The 19262-nt window shown below is 43.6% G+C and overlaps 1 pseudogene; it reads right to left on the reverse strand.

Moving 5' to 3' along the window:
* Window positions 1-357: 357 nt before the first annotated feature.
* LOC737241 (ribosome biogenesis protein NSA2 homolog) lies at window positions 358-1828 on the reverse strand (annotated as a pseudogene).
* Between the last annotated feature and the right edge of the window lie 17434 nt (window positions 1829-19262).

Here is a 19262-nt window from a genome sequence, read left to right on the forward strand (position 1 = left end):
TGGATGTATATTATCGATATTTATTTAATCATTCTTCTATATTGAACTTTTACATTATCTTCTAGTTTTCTCCTTATAGATAATACCTTGATACATATTCTTTGACCATATCTTGGATTACTTTCTTGTGCTAAATTGATAGCAATGGAACTACTTACTGAATTAAAGACTATGAACATTTTTAAGCTGTCTGAGTTAGGTAGTAATAGAAAGTTAGGTTGATTACAGAGGAGATCTACCAAAAAAACAACAAAAAAGTAAACTGCAAGTAATAGAAAAACTAACAACTAGGATTTATTACTTACATAACCAAGAAATATGAAGGAAGATAGGGAGATATAATCAAGAAATTAGACTTTTTATTTTTTTGCTCCAACTTCTTCAGAATGTTGACTTTTCATCCAGGTACTTATTTGCCTCTTGGCAGCAAATGTCTCCCAGCATCACACTGTCACACAAAATTCAGGAAGACAGGGGTATATGAAGCCAGGACAGTGAGAGAGGCTCTTTACATACCACTCTTTAGGAAAGAAAATGTTTACCAGAAACCCCCCACAGGATAATTCTCCTCAGGGCTTATTTCCAAGTACTGAGTCTTGTGGTCATCATTAACTGTTGGGTAGGCTAGGTAAACAAGTATCTGGTCTTTTCCACATTCAATAGTGAAATTAGACAAGATTTGATATAGGTGTTGAATTGGAACTGTATTAGATAGCAAAAGCCACAACAGTGCTGTGTAACAAACCATCCCAGAACTTAGGTGTAAAAAACAGTAAGCATTTATTTCATGTTCACAGTTTGGATTAATCGAAGCCTGTCTGATCTATGTTGGGTTTGGCTAGCCTTGTCTGTGGGAGGGCTCAGGTCTGTTCTATGTGTGATCATTATTGGGTTTTTTTTTTTAATTTACTTTTTAAATGTTTACAATTTAATAAATCTCTTCATTGCAGACATGTATGGCTGTTTGGTAGTATTTAGAAACATCACAGTAATGGCAGTTTTTTCAATTGGTGTGTAGTCCTCAATAATTATATATAAAATTGCTGTCAAATCAGTAAGACTGCATTTATGCATGCATCATTTTCAGGATTGTTAATAACCTGGGCATAATTTCCCCAAATAACGTTGCCTCCTTGCATCACAAGGCCCAATTCGCTCATATTTACTTCAATGACAGTACCTTTGGTAATAACATCCAAAGTTGTATACAGTGGGGACAAGGGGCTCTTCTTTACACCAAGTATTTGTAGGCAAAAGGTGGCTTTCATTTCAGGATGTGTTACATGGGCTTTCTTGAAATGCAAGCCCATTGGCCTGATGAATCTTTCATATTTAGGTGGTTTTCTTGTAAACCCATCTCCAACAAAGCAGACTTTAGTAACCATCCTCTTCCATGCCTTCTTCTTTCTCTTTCCTGTTCGAATAACTTTTAATACTTCTGTTTCTCCCTGGGCACGTACTTTAGGCAGAGGGACTTCCCATTTTCCCACTTTCTCTTTTCGTTTCTGTTTAATCCTATTGGAAAGTACTTTAGCTCGAGATTGTTCCTCTCTGCCCAGCAGATAGGCAGGTACTGCTCCCTGTGGAGTCTTTTCATCATTCTTTTGTTTGATGTTTCTCTTTTCATGCATCTTGACAGTCTTTTCATTTGTATTTTCTCAGCATGGCGCTGTTTATGGTAAAGCTTAGCCTTCAGACCAATCATTTTCTTTGCCTTCTTTGAACATTCATGAGCCTCTCGACTTTCCTTCTTTCCCTTTTTCTCATGGTAATCCAAATGGTATCCATAGTGTTTACAGTGTAATTGAATATATTCGTTCTGTGGCATGGTGACAGCCACAGAGCTGCCAGGAGCAGTCCCTGGGGTGTGAAAATGCTCTCCATTTTTGGGTCTCAGAGACCCACAAGCCCATGCCGCACAGGCCGGGACAGGAAAGCATTATTGGTTTTGTTTTTACTTTTTATTTTAAAACAAAATATAAATAAAGAAAACAGCTGGGTGTGGTGGCTCACACCTGTAATTCTAGCTACTTGGGAGGCTGAGAAAGGAGAATTGCTTGAACCCCAGAGGTGGAGGTTGCAGTGAGCTCAGATAGCAACACTGGACTCCAGCCTGGGTGACAGAACAAGACTCTGTCTCAGAAAGAAAAAGAAAGAAAAGAAAAAAGAAAAAAAAAAGAGAGAGAGAGAGACAGTGTCTCCCTCTGTTGCCCAGGCTGGAGTGCAGGAACACAGTCATAGCTCACTATAACCTCAAACTCATAGGCTCATGTGATCCTCTCCTCTTGGCCTCCCAAGTAGGTGGGACTACAGGTGCACACCACTATATCCAGTTATTTTTATTTTTTTATAGGGATGGGGTCTCCCTATGCTGCTCAGGCTGGTCTCGAACTCTGAGCTCAAACAATCCTCCCACCTCAGCCTTCCAAATAATTAAGATTACAGGTGTGAGCCACCACACCTGGCCTCCGTCATCTACTAGTGGTTACCCAGTAGTATAGTTTATATAGGAAAGTCAGGATAACGCCCAATTCCTTTCCTTTATTTATCCATTTTTTGAAATAATGAATTAATTGTTATCCTTCAAAGGAGACCAGTTTTTTATTACTATGAATTCACAAATGTAAATATATTCGATGTATTTCAGTTCATTCCAATTCTTGTCCTTATTGAAGCTAAAATTGTCTGATTTGTGGCCACTACGAATCTCTTCAAGTTGACTCCTGAGTCATTTTGAAATGACCCTAGTAGTTGATAGAGTCCTTGCTATCTGGTATTACAAAATGTTCTAGGTTAAGTTTGTACTTTTTTTGGTTTGTTTTTTGTTTTTTTGGGTTTTTTTTTTTTTTTTTTTTTTGAGACAGAGTCTCACTCTGTCACCCAAGCGGGAGTGTAATGGCATGATCTCGGCTCGCTGCAGCCTCTGCCTCCTGGGTTCAAGCGATTCTCCTGCCTCAACCTCCTGGGTAGCTGGGACTACAGGTGCGCACCACCACGCCCAGCTAATTTTCGTATTTTTAGTAGAGACAGGGTTTCACCATGTTGGCAAGGCGGGTCTCGAACTCCTGACTTAAGTGATCCTCCCGCCTTGGCCTCCCAAAGTGCTGGGATTATAAGCGTGAGCCACCATGCCCAGCCTAGTTTGTACTTTTTTTTGCCACAGGTTTGGAATCAGTCATTTATCCAAGAAGCTCTGGTTTTCTTTTAGTAAAAAGAGTAATTTCTTTATCACAAGCTGGGCTCCAGGGATGCCCTATGTTACTTGGTAGACTTGTCAATATATGGGGGCTATTTTAGTAAACAGAACTAGAGAATATATTTTGAAGGTAAAAAACATTTCATGACTTGACAGTGATATTTCTAATTCACACTCAAGTCTACAGTGCTATGCCTTAACATTTTTTTTGTTTGTGTTTCTTATAGAGACAGTGTCTCGCTATGTTGCCCTGGCTGGTCTTGAACTCCTGAGCTCAAATAATCCTCTCGCCTCAGCCTCCCAAAGTGGTAGAATTACAGGCATGAGCCACCATGCCTGGGCCCTTAACTTCTTTTATATTGTCTCTGCAACTCCTTCTTCCACACCAAGAATGCTGGTTCTGGTTCTTAGAACAGGAGAAGTGATGGAATATTCCATAACTGCTCATTTACTTTATCCTACATTACATACAGAAGAGTTTCAAAATAACAATACTTACAATAACCATTACAAATTATGACTACTGACATTTTTAAAAACTTTTTCATACCTTATTCCCACTCTTGCCTCATTTTTTAAAGTTATACTCGATCTACATTGTCAAGGCACATAATCATCACATATTATTCTCTCCCTTTTTACTCTCATTTAGTCTTCATCTACAAGTACCTATATATTTAATACTTACCATCAGTCCTTATACCAGAGACTGTCTAGTCACTTTGGTTGTCTAAAGCTTATCCTGTAACAGGTTCCTCAGGAAGTACGCATAGGAACAATATTCCCTGAGTTTTTGCATGTTCATAACAGCTTCTCTGTGCCCTTTATACTTAAAGAGTTATATGTCTTTCCTTGAGAGTCCTAAGTGTGCTATTCCATTTTCTTCTGACTCCAAAAGTCTAATAATAATCAAAAAGTCTAATAAAAATCTTCCTTCCCTTATAACCTCATGTTGTTTTTGCCTAGATACTTAAAGATTTTTTTTCCTTTTTCTTTAAAATCCAGAAAATTTACTAGAATATGTCTTAGTATTGGTCATTCAGGTTCACTATTCTCATATGGAAGTCCTCTTCCATCCTCCCTTCTTCTTTCTTTCTTTCCTTTTTTCCTTCCTTCCTTCCTTCCTTTCCTTCCTCTCTCTCTCTCTCTCTTTCTCTTTCTTTCTTGATAAAATCTCACTCTGTTGCCCAGGCTGGAGTGCAGTGGCATGATCTTGGCTCACTGCAACCTCTGCCTCCCAGGTTCAAGCAATTCTCCTGCCTCAGCCTCCCAAGTAGCTGAGATTACAGGCGTGCACCACCACACTCAGCTAATTTTCATATCTTTAGGAGAGATGGGGTTTCACCATGTTGGCCAGGTGGGCTCAAACTCTTGACCTCAGAAGATTCACCTGCCTTGGCCTCCCAAAGTGCTAGGATTACAGGCGTGAGCCACCGCGCCCAGCCCATAGTCTCTTTTAATACGTACCTTCAAATCTATTTTATTTAAAATTTCTTTCTTGAATTATAATACTTAATATTTGATTTTCTTGCTTTGGTTTTCTTATTCAGACACTTTTGTTATCCATATGTTGGTTCTTTGCCTATATTCATTCAATAGCTGTATTGTTCCTCAATCTTTCTCTCTTTCTTAGCTTCTTTTTGATTTTTTAAATATTTTCCTTACTTTTACCTTCTGTTTCTCTTAAGGCATTGTCTCCTATGTTTATTTACTGGGTCCCTTATAGTTGAGTCTTCATTTATTTTATTTTTATATTTTTCTTGAGTTCTGTCACTTCACTTCTGAGTTTTCCTAATTCTGATTATGTTGTTCTTTCATGTTTTGTATCATTTTCTTAATGTCTTCCAGCTTATTTTGAAATAGAGCATTATAGTTTTATTTTTCTTTTTAAAGCAAATCTTTCTGATCTGCTTTCATTACCTGTAGGGATATTATTTTGCTCTATTCTCATTTTCCTTACAATAACTTTGCATGAGGTTTGACCGCAATACTTTATTGTTGCTTATTTTTATATGGATTTAGGTTTCTTGAGCTTTTAGATTGAGGCTTTGTTCAGAATAACTGTTACAACTTTACAAAATTACCTATTCTGTTGTGTTTCATGTAGTGCAAAAAAAAAAAAAAAAAAGCAGCTTGCTTTATAAGGTTTCCTGGAGATTCTCATCACTTTTGTCTACCTTCTTTCCTTCATCTCTGTAATGCCTATTCTGTTCAATTTTAATTCTAGTCCCAGTAGTATCTTTAGGGAACGAACCTGTCCTAAAAGAGATTCCTACCTGGTGGGTTTTGAGAGTTCACAGGGGCCGGACTTCTCCATACCTTTCAGACCTCACTGAAGGGCTCCCCACTGCTCTCACCAGCAAATTGGAGTAGGCAAAACCGTTTCAGCTACTTTTCTAAAATTGGCCTGCTGAGCCTTCCAGTGAATACCTGTAGTATGTTTTAGGGGTTTCCTGTTCTCAGGTTTGTTAAATGCCTCATTACTCTCCTCTGCTTTCTCCTGCCCAGATGAGGATGCCACACAGGTCTTGTGACTATCAATTATTTATTCTTGCCTGCTTCTATTTTCAGGGTTCAAAGGGATACCTTCTCATTTGGTTTGGTTGGAAATATCTGCAGATTTTTGGTTTTGCTATGAGCTTGTTCTGGCTATTTTTATGTGAGAATTAGGAAAGTTTCAAGAGCAATTCTGCCACCACCATTCCAACTTCCCAAACCCACGTGTTCACTCTAGAGCCCATGTTGAAGGGGCAGGACTACATAGGGGAAGCTCTTTTTGTGGTAAAGGGAGAAATGCAACAGAACAAACTTGACACCAGAGGATGTTTAAACCTCTGTGTGCGGCACACATTTGTTAACTTTCCACTGGCCAAAAACAGCCACAAGGCCAACCACCACATCAATATGCAAGAAAATAGACTCTTCTTCTAGTGGGAGGAACTACAAAATCATGAAAACAGCACGGATATAGGCAGCAACAAGGAATTGAGAATAATGATTCAGTACTCCACACCAACCAACTGCATCTGCCCCAAAGCCATTTTCTAAGTCTTGCTAAATTATTTTCCAGAAATGGTTTGTTAATTAGACTTCCACCCATACATAAGAGAGTGCCCTTCATTACTGAACATTTTTTAATTGCTAATTTAAACTGTTAATTTAATAAGTAAAAAATATCTTAGTGTCATTTAATGTTTAAATTGCACCTCTTTTTTTTGTGTGAGCTTTAATACTTTTACATTCACTTATTAGTTATTTGTCTTTCTTCCTTAATGACTTGACTGCTTATGTCTTTTATTCATTTCATTGTGGCAGTTGGTGTTTTTCCTTTTAATTTACAAGACTTCATTTCATATTAAAGATTTTCATCTTTATTGTTCCTATTTCTTACACATATTTACTCCAATTTGTCATTTCTCTTTTGTATCATGTCTAATTCTGCATAACAAATCCCCTTAAAACTTAGTGTTCTAAACAACAACAAAAAAGTTACTATTGCTTTCAAGTCAATGGGGCAGCAGGCCATATCTGATAACTTGGATCAGGCTTGGCTGATCTCAGCTGGGCTCATTCACGTGCGTGGGTCAGCTAGTGCCATGGCTGGGGAAAGGTTGGTCTAAGATGGTCTCACTCACACGCTGGCTGTTGGCTTGCTGTCCACTGGTGCAATGGGGATTAGTGGACCCTGTTACTACCATACCTTTTGATTGAATTTGTGTTGTTTTTGGTATACATTTAAAATTTTGATATATTCAAATTTGTCATTTTTTCCTATGTGATTTCTTTATCGTTTTTATGTTTGTAAAGTTCTTTCCCAGTCCCCAAGGTCTGATAAATATGTACTTAAGTTTTCTTTTACGATTTCATTCTTTTATATTTCATTCTTTTATCTCTTATACCTCTCTTTTATCCATCAGAAATTGAGGGATGTGAAGCATAAGAGAGAAAAAGTGGTATCTTTTCCTCACCCATTGCTAGGTTCATGGCTGACACTCTCATAACAAAAGATGCATTAACAAGAGAGAAGCATAATTTTTTTTTTTTTTTTTTTGAGATAGGGTCTCACTCTGTCACCCAGGCTTAAGTGCAGTGACGAGATCATGGCTCACTGAAGCCTCCACCTACTGGGCTCAAGCGATCTTCCCACCTCAGCCTCCCAAGTAGCTGGGACTACAGGTATGTGCCACCACATCCAGCAAATTTTTGTTTCTGTTTTTGAGACAAGGTCTTGCTCTGTTGCCCAGGCTGAAGTGCAGTGGTATAATATTGGCTCACTGCAACCTCCACCTCCTGGGTTCAAGTGATTTTCCTGCTTCAGCCTCCCAAGTAGCTGGGATTATAGGCACAAGCCACCACGCCCAGCTACCTTTTTTGTATTTTTAGTAGAGACAGAGTTTCAACATGCCGGCCAGGCTGGTCTCAAACTCCTGACCTCAAGTGATCCACCCAACTTGGCCTCTCAAAGTGCTGGGATTACAGCACGTGAGCCACCACGCTTGGCCGGATTTTTGTATTTTTTTTTTTTTTAATAGAGACAGAGTTTTGCCATTTTGCTCAGGATGGTCTTGAACTCCTGGGCTCAAGCGATCCTCCCATCTCAGCCTCCCAAAGTGATGGGATTACAGGCATGAGCCACTATACACAGCCAGCAGAACATATTTATTTAATATAAATGTTATGTAACACGGGAGCCTTCAGAAATAAAAACCTGAAGAATTAGGAATATTTGTGTATTTGTATGGACAGTCGTGCAGAAGTATGATTGGAGGACAATCTAATGGTAAAAAACTGGGGAGGGCCAGGCACAGTGGCTCACACCTGTAATCCCAGCACTCTGGGAGGCCGAGGTGGGTGGATTACCTGAGGTCAGGTGTTCAAGACCAGCCTGGTCAACATGGTGAAACCCCGTCTCTACTAATAATACAAAAATTAGCCAGGCATAGTGGTGCATGCCTGTAATCCCAGCTACTTGGGAGGTTGAGGCAGGAGAATTGCTTGAACCCAGGAGGCGGAGTTCACCCAGTTGCAGTGAGCCGAGATCGCACCATTGCATTCCAGCCTGGGCAACAAGGAGAAACTCCATCCAAAATAACCCGCTCCCCCTCTCCCCCCCAAAAAACTGGGGAGAATTTAGCATGATCCATTTGTTCAGATTCTTCTTGGCACCCCACTGTGACACTTCTTCCTTCTGGGTATAGGGCAAGACACCTGCCACATGAAGGTCTTTGGGGAGAAGGGAGGGAGAAAGTCAAAGAGTGACTTTTCTCGGTTTTATGGCCTGCTTCAGGGAAAAAGGGTTGAGGGGAGTTCTAGTTTCTGTGGCCTTGCTTCAGGAGAGAGGGGGCGGGGGAAGGTCAGAGAGACCTTGCTCCTGTGATTTTTTTCAATTTCCTTCAGCTTAAAAAATACTCAGTATGCCAAGGTGTCATATTTTGGGGTATTGTGTTTTGAGCCTCATCAGAAACGGGAATTTAAATGGCTGTTTTTCCACATGTAGTTAACCAATTATTCAAGCACTGTTTATGGAATACTTTGCCTTTTCTCATGAATTCGAGATATCGTCTTCATCACAGAGTGAATTATGATTCATCCTTGGGTCTGTTCTGGACTCCTGCCTTTGTCCCATGGATGTGTCTATCTATGGGTTCTTGTACTGCCTAAATCTGTAGTCAAGGAGTGGCAGGAACTCAGGGTTGAGGTGAGATTATCACCATTATGACTACAATTTAAGTTCGTTTGTATAGCCCTTCTGAAGCCCAGAGCTCAAGCTGAGTGCTGAAAGTTCAGGAGGGAGGCCAGGCGAGGTGGCTCACGCCTATAATCCCAGAAGTTTGGGAGGCCGAGGCGGGCAGATCACCTGAGCTAAGAGTCCCAGACTAGCCTGGGCAACACTACGAAACCCCATGTCCACCAAAAATACAAAAACATGGCTCGGCATGGTGGCATGCACCTGTGGTCCCAGCTACTCAGGAGGCTGAGGTGGGAGGATCACTTGAGCCTGGGAGGCAGAGGTTGCAGTGAGCTGAGATCACACCACTGCACTCCTTTCTGGGTGACAGAGTGAGACCTCATCTCAAAAAAAAGGAAGGAAGGAAGGAAGGCAGGCAGGCAGGCAGGCATGGTCGAGGTAGAGGTGGAGAGTGGGGGTGAGGAGGGGTGTCAGAGGTTGGGAGTCGGTATTGATCCAGACGTCTCAGGGGGCAGAAGTCTCTGAGCAGAGGAAGGGCACTTAAGATGAATATTCTAACCCAATACTTGTGTGGGAGCAGAAGAACGAACTACAATTACAAATTTGATGAAAAGAGAAACTCTTGGCTTTCCCCACCATTATCTGAGGTACCCAAGACACTTCTGCAAGACTGAAGTCCCAGAGAACCATGTGATCATCCCACACACATAGGAACTAACTGTGCAGTGTAAAAAGGCAGGCTTGTAGTCTTTCACCTGTGGCAGAACATATATTTATTGATTCACCTTTGAGTAACAGGTTTAGTAAAGATTGTCAATTCTCTGGGAAGATAAACATGAAATAATTTTTTTACCCCAATAAAATCAATCAATTATGCTCTGTGGAACCTCTCTTTCCCACTGGGTAGCAGGCTCCATTAGCTACATATATCCCAGTCTGATTCTATAACTTTTCATTTTAGTTATCACAACAGTTTCTCTCCAGTTGTTAAGATTCAACTCTGTTCAATGTAAAATTTCATTCTTATATTGGATTCAAAGCTTTCCTCCTCGCCTCTAGTGCAGACTAGACTCGTGGCTTTAAAAGATTTGGGAGTGGCGGGGTGGAGACATGGTCTACTTCTCTCCCACCCGATTCTTGCCTGTGCTTTCCCCTGTAGCTTTGGGGGAAAAGGAAGAAAAGAGAAAGTTGAATATGTTCTTTTGTGATTGCCTGTGGCAGAATTGTTGGTCTCCATGGCTTAGCAAGTGGCCCCCAAGACTTGCCCTGGCACTGAATGCCCAAGCAGCTCCCAGGGGTCCCTTGGGACATGTGGCCTTCCTCTTCCAGCTGACCCCAGCTGATGGCCTCGTGCAACATCTCTCCAATGCCTACTTCTCTTTGCCCAACACGTGACCATCCTCTGCCAAGTCCCCAGCTCCAAAACCTGAGCCTGTGGGCAGATTGATACATTCTTTTTACCTTTTAGCAACCAGGGGCTTGAGAGAATAATTCTACTCATACCTCACATCATCCCATTACATTTCCATTTTATAGAAACTTCCTTCTGACCCCAGTGCCAGCTTCCTATAGATCTCAGAGCTGTCGATGGCCCCTGACTCCACATACTAGTGTGGGCTCTTGATGATACAAATGTCCCCAACATAGAAGTCATATTATATGTACTCCGGCCAGTTGAGTTATGAAGCATTTGTCTCACCCTAAGATCTTAAGATTCAGTCGAGATATGAAGTCACCTCTCTAAGGCCACCCACCAAATCAGCACCATGTTCAAATTAGAATGTAAAGTGTCAGAATCTATGAGCAGATTTTTTCCATTGGGCTAGGATTGCTTAGGCTTCTAGGAAAACAGGAGCTAAGTCCCTGGGCTTTGGGCTCAGATGGCTCTGTCTGAGGCCTGGTTGAACCACTTCCTAGCTGGGTAAATGTTGTTGTTGCTGTTGTTGTTGTGAGAGAGAGAGAGTCTCACTCTGTTGCCCAGGCTGGAGTGTAGTGGCTCGATCTCAGCTCACTGCAACCACTGCCTCGCAGGTTCAAGCGATTCTCCTGCCTCAGCCTCCCGAATAGCTGGGAGTATAGGTATGCACCATCATACCCAGCTAATTTTTGTATTTTTAGTAGAGACAGGGTTTCACCATGTTGCCTAGGCTGATCTCGAACTCCTGGCCTCAAGTGGTCTGCCTGCCTCAGCCTCTCAAAGTGCTGGGATTACAGGTGTGAGCCACTATGCCCAGCCCACCTAGCTGGGTAATTTTGAACAACTTTCTTAGCCCCTCATAGTTTCAGTTTCCTCAACTGTAAAATATGGATAATAATAATAGCATCTACTTTACAGAATCGTTTTATTGCCTAGATGAGATTCTACAAGGGAAGCCCCAGTGTCTGGTGCCTAAGGAGTTCTCATGAATGGTAGTTATTGTTCTAAAAAAGAGAGCATCCTCAGGCCACTGATAATTCAAATCTGTCCAAATGTCACTGCCTCGCAGATGGTTGAATTGTGTGTCATTGGGGTTAATTCCCAAGCAACGTACCCAGTGTGCTCTGTTGCCTCCACCTCTGTGGGGACTGTCCCACTCAGGGGCTGGGACAGCATGGGGGCAGATGTGAGGAGAAGCTTCTACAGCTACTGTGTGTGCATAATCACATTAATTTGCAAAAAATTAAAAATAAAATAGAAAATAAATTGGCTGGGTGCAGTGGCTCACACCTATAATCCCAGTGCTTGGGAGGCTGGGGCCAGAAAGTCGCTTGATCCAAGGAGTTCAAGACCAGCCTGGGAAACATAGTGAGACCCTGTCTCTAACAAAAAAAAAAAAAAAAGAAAAAAAATTAGCCAAGTGTGGTGGTGTGCACCTGTAGTCCTAGTTACTGCGGAGGCTGAGGTGGGAGGCTGCAGTGAGTTATGATCATGCCACTGCACTCCTGCCTGGGCAACAGAGCAAGACCCTGTCTCAAAAATAATAATAATAAGGCTGAGCACAGTGGCTCACACCTGTAATCTCAGCACTTTGGGAGGCCAAGGGGGGTGGATCACCTGAGGTCAGGAGTTGGAGACAAGCCTGGCCAACATGATAAAACCCTGTCTCTACTAAAAATACAAAAATGAGCAAGGTGAGGTGGTGTGCTCCTGTAGTCCCAGCTACTGGGGAGGCTGAGGCAGGAGAATCGTTTGAACCCAGGAGGCAGAGGTTGCAGTGAGCCGAGTTTGCGCCACTGCACTCCACCCAGCCTGGGCAACAGAGTGAGACTCCCTCTCAAAAAAATAAATAAATAAGGCCAGGTGCAGTGGCTCACGCCTGTAATCCCAGCACTTTGGGAGGCCGAGGCGGGTGGATCACTAGGTCAAGAGATCGAGACCATCCTGGCTAACACGGTGAAACCCGGTTCTACTAAAAATACAAAAAATTAGCTGGGCATGGTGGCAGGCGCCTGTAGTCCCAGCTACTCAGGAGGCTGAGGCAGGAGAATGGCGTGAACCCGGGAGGCGAAGCTTGCAGTGAGTCAAGATCGTGCCACTGCACTCCAGCCTGGGCGACAGAGAGAGACTCCACCTCAAAATAAATAAATAAATAAATAAATAAATAATAATAATAAAGAAAAAAAGAAAAAACAAGTGAACTTTTTTTTAATGTTTTCCAGCTGCAGAGGCCATGTACTAGAAAACTCTTGAAATATTATTCAGTGTTTCTCAATACTTCAGCTGACTGCCTTCTGACAAATTGCCAAGTAGTGGTCAGAATTTAATTCACACCAAAAGAGAACACAAAGATTATGAGACAATTGACCCTATAAAAATGCATTCGTGGCATGCTCTTTATTCACTTTGCATCTGCTCTCAACCGACCCTCCAGGGCTCTTATGTCACACTTATTTCCAGATAAATGGCCCAATTAGAAACCTATTGGCTAAGGTTGTACTAAAGGCAATGACCCTGCACACCAGAATCTCGTCCTTCTTAACATCACCCTTAAGCCAAAGCACAGTGGCGTGTGCATTCTCATTCCTGGACAAACTCTGCCCCCTGGCGCTGACTCACACACTTGCGCACCGGCGAGGAGGGTCTCCTTTGTTAGGTTTCCTCATGGGACAGGGATAGAAGAGCCTGTCACCCCCACCTGCCATCTCCCCAAACCCCTAATTGCCATCAGTCTGCTCCACACAGATAATCCACCAAAAGGCTCCGAGTTTGTTTCTGCTCCGTGTATTTGAAACGAGTCTACCACATCAATCTCATTCTGTGTTAAAAAGTGTTTCTCAGCAGATGGGTAGGGATAAAATCTCCATGGGAGAAAGTGAAGGAGATGCCTGATCTGTCCAGGGCTTCCCGGGTCAGTGGCGCTTCGGCCAGAAGCCAGGCAGCAGGCCTTGGGCAGGTGGCTGGACCCCTTCTGTGCCACGGTATCTTTGTCTGTGAGATGAGGGGGGCAGTCCCCACCATACTGTGTTTACACAATAGAGGGAGAATTTAGGTGGTGACTGTGCTGTAGTAAAAAGAACAGAGGGTGTGGAAATAGGGGATTTGGGTCTAAACTCTGGCTCCAGGCCAGATGCAGTGGCTCACACTATAATCCCAGCACTTCGGGAGGCTGAGGCAGGAGGATCGCTTGAGCCCAGGAGTTTGAGACCAGCCTGGACAACACAGTGAGACCTCATCTCTACAAAAAATACAAAATTAGGTGGGCGTGGTGGTGCCTGCCTGTAGTCCCAGCGACTCAGGAGGCTGAGGTGGGAGGATCACTTGAGCCTGGGAGGCAGAAGTTGTGGTGAGCCATGATCATGCCACTGCCCTCCAGCCTGGGTGACAGACTCCCTCTCAAAATAAATACATAAATAAGTACAATAAATAAATAAATTAATTAATTAATTTCAGCTCTAGCTGTGGAACCTTGGACTAGAAATTCACTGTTCTCACCGTTCTCTAGAAATTCACCATTCCCTTGAGTTTCCTATCTTATAAAATGGGAATGACAGCCTTGCCCTGCTAGTCACTTTCTCGAGAAGAGACACCTCCAACTGCAGCGGGTGTGGCGCGGCCTTTCCCTCCAGGCTCCAGGAGCCCCTGCCTCCCAATCGGAAGGAGAGTTGTTTGAGATGAAGATTCCTAGGCTTTACCCCAGGACGTTGAGTCAGAATCCTGCCTCAGAGGCGTGGCAGGAGAAACAAAATAATGAACCCCCAAAGGTGTCCATGTCCCGGTTCCTAGAACCTGCAAATATGTGACCTTGCACGGGAAAAAGGGCCTAACAGATGCGACTAAATTAAGAATCTTAAGATGGGGGGATTATCCTCGATTACCCCGGTGGGCCCACTGGATCATGGGGGTCCTAATAAAGGGAAGAGGGAGGCAGGAGAGGCGGAGATGTGATGAGGAGAAGGGATTGGAGGGAAACACCACGCACTGAGGATGAAGGTGGCCTTGAACGCTGGAAAAGGCAAGGAAGAGATCCTCTCCCAGAGCCTCCAGGAGGAACTCAGAGCCGCCAACACCTCACTCCCAGCCCTGCAAGACCCACTTTAGGACTTCTGACCTCTAAAGCTGTAGATGATTAATCCGTGTTGTTTTAAGCCACTAAGTTTGTAATTTTTTGTTTCAGCAGCCCTGGGAAGCCAATATGGCGCCATGGAGGGGCTCCTAGATCTGCATTTTTGAGTGACTCCTGGTAGAATTGTTAGGCACGCTAAATTTTGAGGGCTAGAGGTGTAGTAGGAAGAGACTGAGGAACAGGAGGTCTGTATTTCTAGCCCTGGCGTCATGAGCTATGTGACTTTGGCAAAGTCACTCCCTCATTCACTGGGCCTCAGTTTCACTGTCTGTAAGCTGAAGCAGTTGGCTACAGGGGGCAGAGGGGAAGAGATCTCTGGCTGCAGTATTCTGAGAAGCTGAGAGAAAACAGTGAAGCTCTTTGAAAACAGTGAAGTCTGGCCAGTGTAGATCTTAGGACTGGGATTTCCTAGAAGAAAGAGATACTGGTAATTCTTTTAACAGCTCATTTTTATACCTCTCTTCCTGTGTGCCAGGTCTTGGTCTGAACCCTTCCCTTCCGTGAACTCCTGTCTGTGAGGTTATCTTGGCACAGCAATCAGTCTTCTATGCGATGAATAATTAACTGCTCTGAGGAGATGATTTCAAATCGGGAGTCAGATCAATAAGCTACTAAGGGGGGATGGGCGGGTGGGCACCGTCTTCAGCTAATGAAGGGGGCGATTCCCTGTCTCCGCTATGAAAAGAAAAATGTCACAAACATTACATGCCGCCTGAGGGGTATGGATAGAAGGGGGAAGGGGCTGCGGTTGCCAGGCAACCAGCTCATCACTAATCATGTGCATAAAAGCCTTGGGTCTCTGTTATGAGCACAGCTAGTGGGCCACCCTCCTTCTCCCCACCCCCTGCTTGACAGCTGGCCTTTGGGTTCTGGTTCCAGACACTTAGACCCTGAAACAGGCCCAGGTCCCCCTCAGTATCCCAGGGTCGATTCTGTTGCTAGAAAGCAAACTGGGAGAGCAAAGACTCTTTGTGTCCACTCCAGACGACAAAGGTCTGGCACCCATATTCCAGGACACTCTTTCCTACACCATGGCCTTTTGAATGAGCTGTCACCCCAGAGGCTTACTTAGATTTGAGGAAAATCCCTTCCTGACCCCTCCATTCAAGGGAGGCTCTTGCTGTTTGCCGTGTGGATACTGAGCAAACACGTGGGTCCCCAGGCTGGCTCTTGATGTGCTCTGTAAACACTGCTCTCTGGATACAGCCAACTGTCCAATTATGCAGGAGTCAACCCGCTTCCCCTGGGGATTTGTTGTCTTAAAGAACGAGGACCCACTGTGACTAGAGAGTTGACGTAGCACATGTCACACAGAGAAAGTGCACCCCTGGTGGAAGCCGGGGTTCCCTGGGGGTCCAGCCGTCTTTCCAAACAGAAGCGCAGAAGGCTGTTTGATCTGTGACCACTTCTGGAACATATAGGCTCAGGAACAGCCCATATTAGAAGAGATGTTTGCATCTGTTTCCTTCCAAGACACACAGGCTCTCTAAGAGAAAGGAGGATGGCTTTTGTGCTATGGGGACAAGCACTATCTTTGGGACGTGGTACTAGAATTGTCAAAGGGCTGCCTTGTCCCAGAAAGTTATTTCAGAGAGAAGTCATTACACCCATTGGCTAAAAAGAGACAGGCATCACTGAGAATGTTGGATGTCCAAACCCATTTCTCTTCTACAGTTCACACCACCCCCAGCAGGCCCAGGCAGCCTGCACTGTGCCCGAGAACAGTTGATGCAGCGACACATTCCAGCGCCGGCCTCAGTCCCTTTCCCTCTCCCTGCTTCAGCCGCACTGGCTTCCTCACTCTTCCTCAATCGTACCTATGTCAGCTCTTTGCACTTGCTGTGTCCTGGATACTTGCACCCCCGATATCTGGATGACACGAGACTTTCCCTGGCCACCACCCCATGTAAATAATAGATACGCCAACCCCATTTACCCTTTCCATGTGCCATTTTTAACTTTCTTCAAGTACTGCACCTCTTTTTCTTTCTGTGTATCGGACTGTCCGTCCATCTATCTTACTTGTTTATTGCCTGTTTCATTCTCTAGGGTGTAAGTTCCAGGAGGGCAGGACACTTGTCTGCTTTATTAACTGCTGCACCCCTGGCACCTGCCACTGTGCTCGGCACAAGGCCAGCCCTCAACTAGCATTTGCTGAGTTGATTAGGATTCCTGTGATCCACTCTGTGCCAGGAAGACACTGGGCTCTTTCTTACATCCTCACACCCAGAGCCTCTCTCTGGAGGCAGTGGATGTCATGAGTTTCCGATAGATCCTTACAGATACTTCATGCTTATTCAGAAAGATATACACACAGCTACATTCTTCCTATCTTTTTTTTTTTTTTTTTTTTTTGAGGCAGAGTCTTGCTCTGTCACCCAGCCTGGAGGGCAGTGCCACAATCTCAGCTCACTGCAGCCTCTGCCTCCTGGGTTAAAGTGATTCTCCTGTCTCAGCCTCCCAAGCAGCTGGGATTATAGGCACCCGCCACCACACCTGGCTAATTTTTGTATTTTTAGTACACATGGGGTTTTGCCATGTTGGCCAGGCTGGTCTTGAACTCCTGACCTCAGGTGATCTGCCTGCCTCGGCCTCCCAAAGTGCTGGGATTACAGGCATAAGCCACCACGCCCAGCCCCGCCTGTTCTTTTTAAAGCGTAGTGTACTTTATAATCTTCTATATATTGCTGTTTTCACTTTGTATATCTTGAAGATTATTTCATGTCCGTTTAAACAAAGCTCCCCCATTCTTCTCTATGGCTGAGTAATATTCCAATATATGGATATCTAGTAATTTATTTACTTGGCCACTCTAGATGGACATGTAGGCTGTCTCCCATCTTTTGTTATTACAGAGTGTTGGAAACAATCTTGTATATACATGTCATGTCATTCATATGTGACCATACCCATAAAATACATTCTAAAAAGTTAAACTGCTGCATCAAAGGGTATATGCACTTATAATATGAATAGAAATTGACAAATTGCTCTCCACAGAAATTGTATCTCTACCACTACCAGTGATTTTTAAATTTTTTATTTTTGAGGCAGGGTCTTGCTCTGTCACCCAGGCTGGAGTGCAGCAGTGTGATTATAGCTCACTGCAGCCTCAAACTCCTGGGCTCAAGGGATCCTCCTACCTCAACCTCCCGAGTAGCTGGGACTACAGCTGTGTACCCCAATGCCTGTCTAATTATTTTTATTTTTTTATTTTTTATTTTTTGTAGAGAGGGGGTTTCACTATGTTGCCCAGGGTGGTCTTGAACTCCTAGGCTCAGGCAATCCTCCTGCCTCAGCCTCTCAAAGCTTTTGGATTACAGGCGTGAGCCACCGTGCCAAGCCCCACCAACAATTTATGAGACACTTTGTTTCCATACATCCTTATCAAACTTTCTTTTATCTTTGCCAGTTGAAAAGTGATATCGCAGCCAGACGTGGTGGCTCATGCCTGTAATCCCAGCACTTTGGGAGGCCGAGGCGGGTGGACCACCTGAGGTCAGCAGTTCGAGACCAGCTTGGGCAACATGGTGAAACTCCATCTCTACTAAAAATACAAAAAATGAGCCAAGTGTGGTGACAGGCACCTGTAATCCCAGGTACTTGGGGGGCTGAGGCAGGAGAATTACATGAACCCAGGAGGCAGAGGTTGTAGTGAACTGAGATTGTGCCACTGTACTCCAGCCTGGGTGACAAAGCAAGACTTTGTCTCAAAAAAAAAAAAAAAGTGATATTGCAGAGTAATTTTATTTTTCATTTTCTTATTCAAAGATTTAATATTTTTACCTATATCTAGGAGGCATTTCTATTTCCTTTCTTATGAACTACCTACTTTTCTATTAGATTTTGGGTTTAAAAAATCAATTTATAGGAGTGCTGATACATTAGGAAAATTATTTTTTGGCTATGAGTTACAAATATTTTCCCTATGTGTCATTTGTCCTTGCATAAAAATCATTAGATGTTTTCTGCCTCATAGTTTTTTTAGTCTAATGTATTCATCTGTGTATGTATGTATGCATGTGGAACTGCCACTTTTAAATTGCTTTTTAAATACTTTATCATATGTCATTATCCTTTTAGCTGTATTATTGGAAAGTGCATTTTTTATTAGTTACATTTGAATTGGTGCTTCCTGGATGGGGTTTGAGTATACACTCTCAACTCTTGATGAATTGAGGGGCTACCTTATTCCTTGAGGACTCTTGTGAGATTTGGGAGGCACCCAACCTGTGATTACCCTCATCCATTTGATGCTGGCTCTTAAAAATCTCAGTTACAGAGAGTGACATGTTTTTGACTCTTTTTCAGGATTCTGGAATGTACCACCTGTTTTAGTCTTTAATCATCTCTCCACTCATTACAGGTGCAGAAGGTTGAAGCAGCTGGAAACATCTGTTCCCAGAGAAAAGGAGCCCCTCTCTCCTGTCACTCTCCATGACAGGAACCCATCATGCAGTATCAACCTCAATGAGCCTGTCCTCCCACACTCAGCTTTTCACATCCTCCATCCTCAGTGTCCCCACCTGTCTCCCTCTCTACCTGCTTGCCATGATTCCTCGGCTCTCAGCCCCTGTTCTAGGGAGGCTGGCCACCTACATCTCTTCACTGTAGCCTGCGTATGGGAGCTATTCCAGTTAGTGGGGCCTGAATAATGGAGTGCTCTTTTAAAGACAATGAATGCAAAATTGCAGGCCAGGCACAGTGGCGCATGCTTGTAATCTCAGCACTTCGGGAGGCCTAGGTGGGAGGATCCCTTGAATCAGGAGTTGGAAAACAGCCTGGGCAACATAGCAAGACCATCCCTACAAAATAAATAAATAAATAAAGCAGG

Source organism: Pan troglodytes, chromosome 10 (assembly GCF_028858775.2).
Source record: "Pan troglodytes isolate AG18354 chromosome 10, NHGRI_mPanTro3-v2.0_pri, whole genome shotgun sequence".
Classification (NCBI taxonomy): Eukaryota; Metazoa; Chordata; class Mammalia; order Primates; family Hominidae; genus Pan; species Pan troglodytes.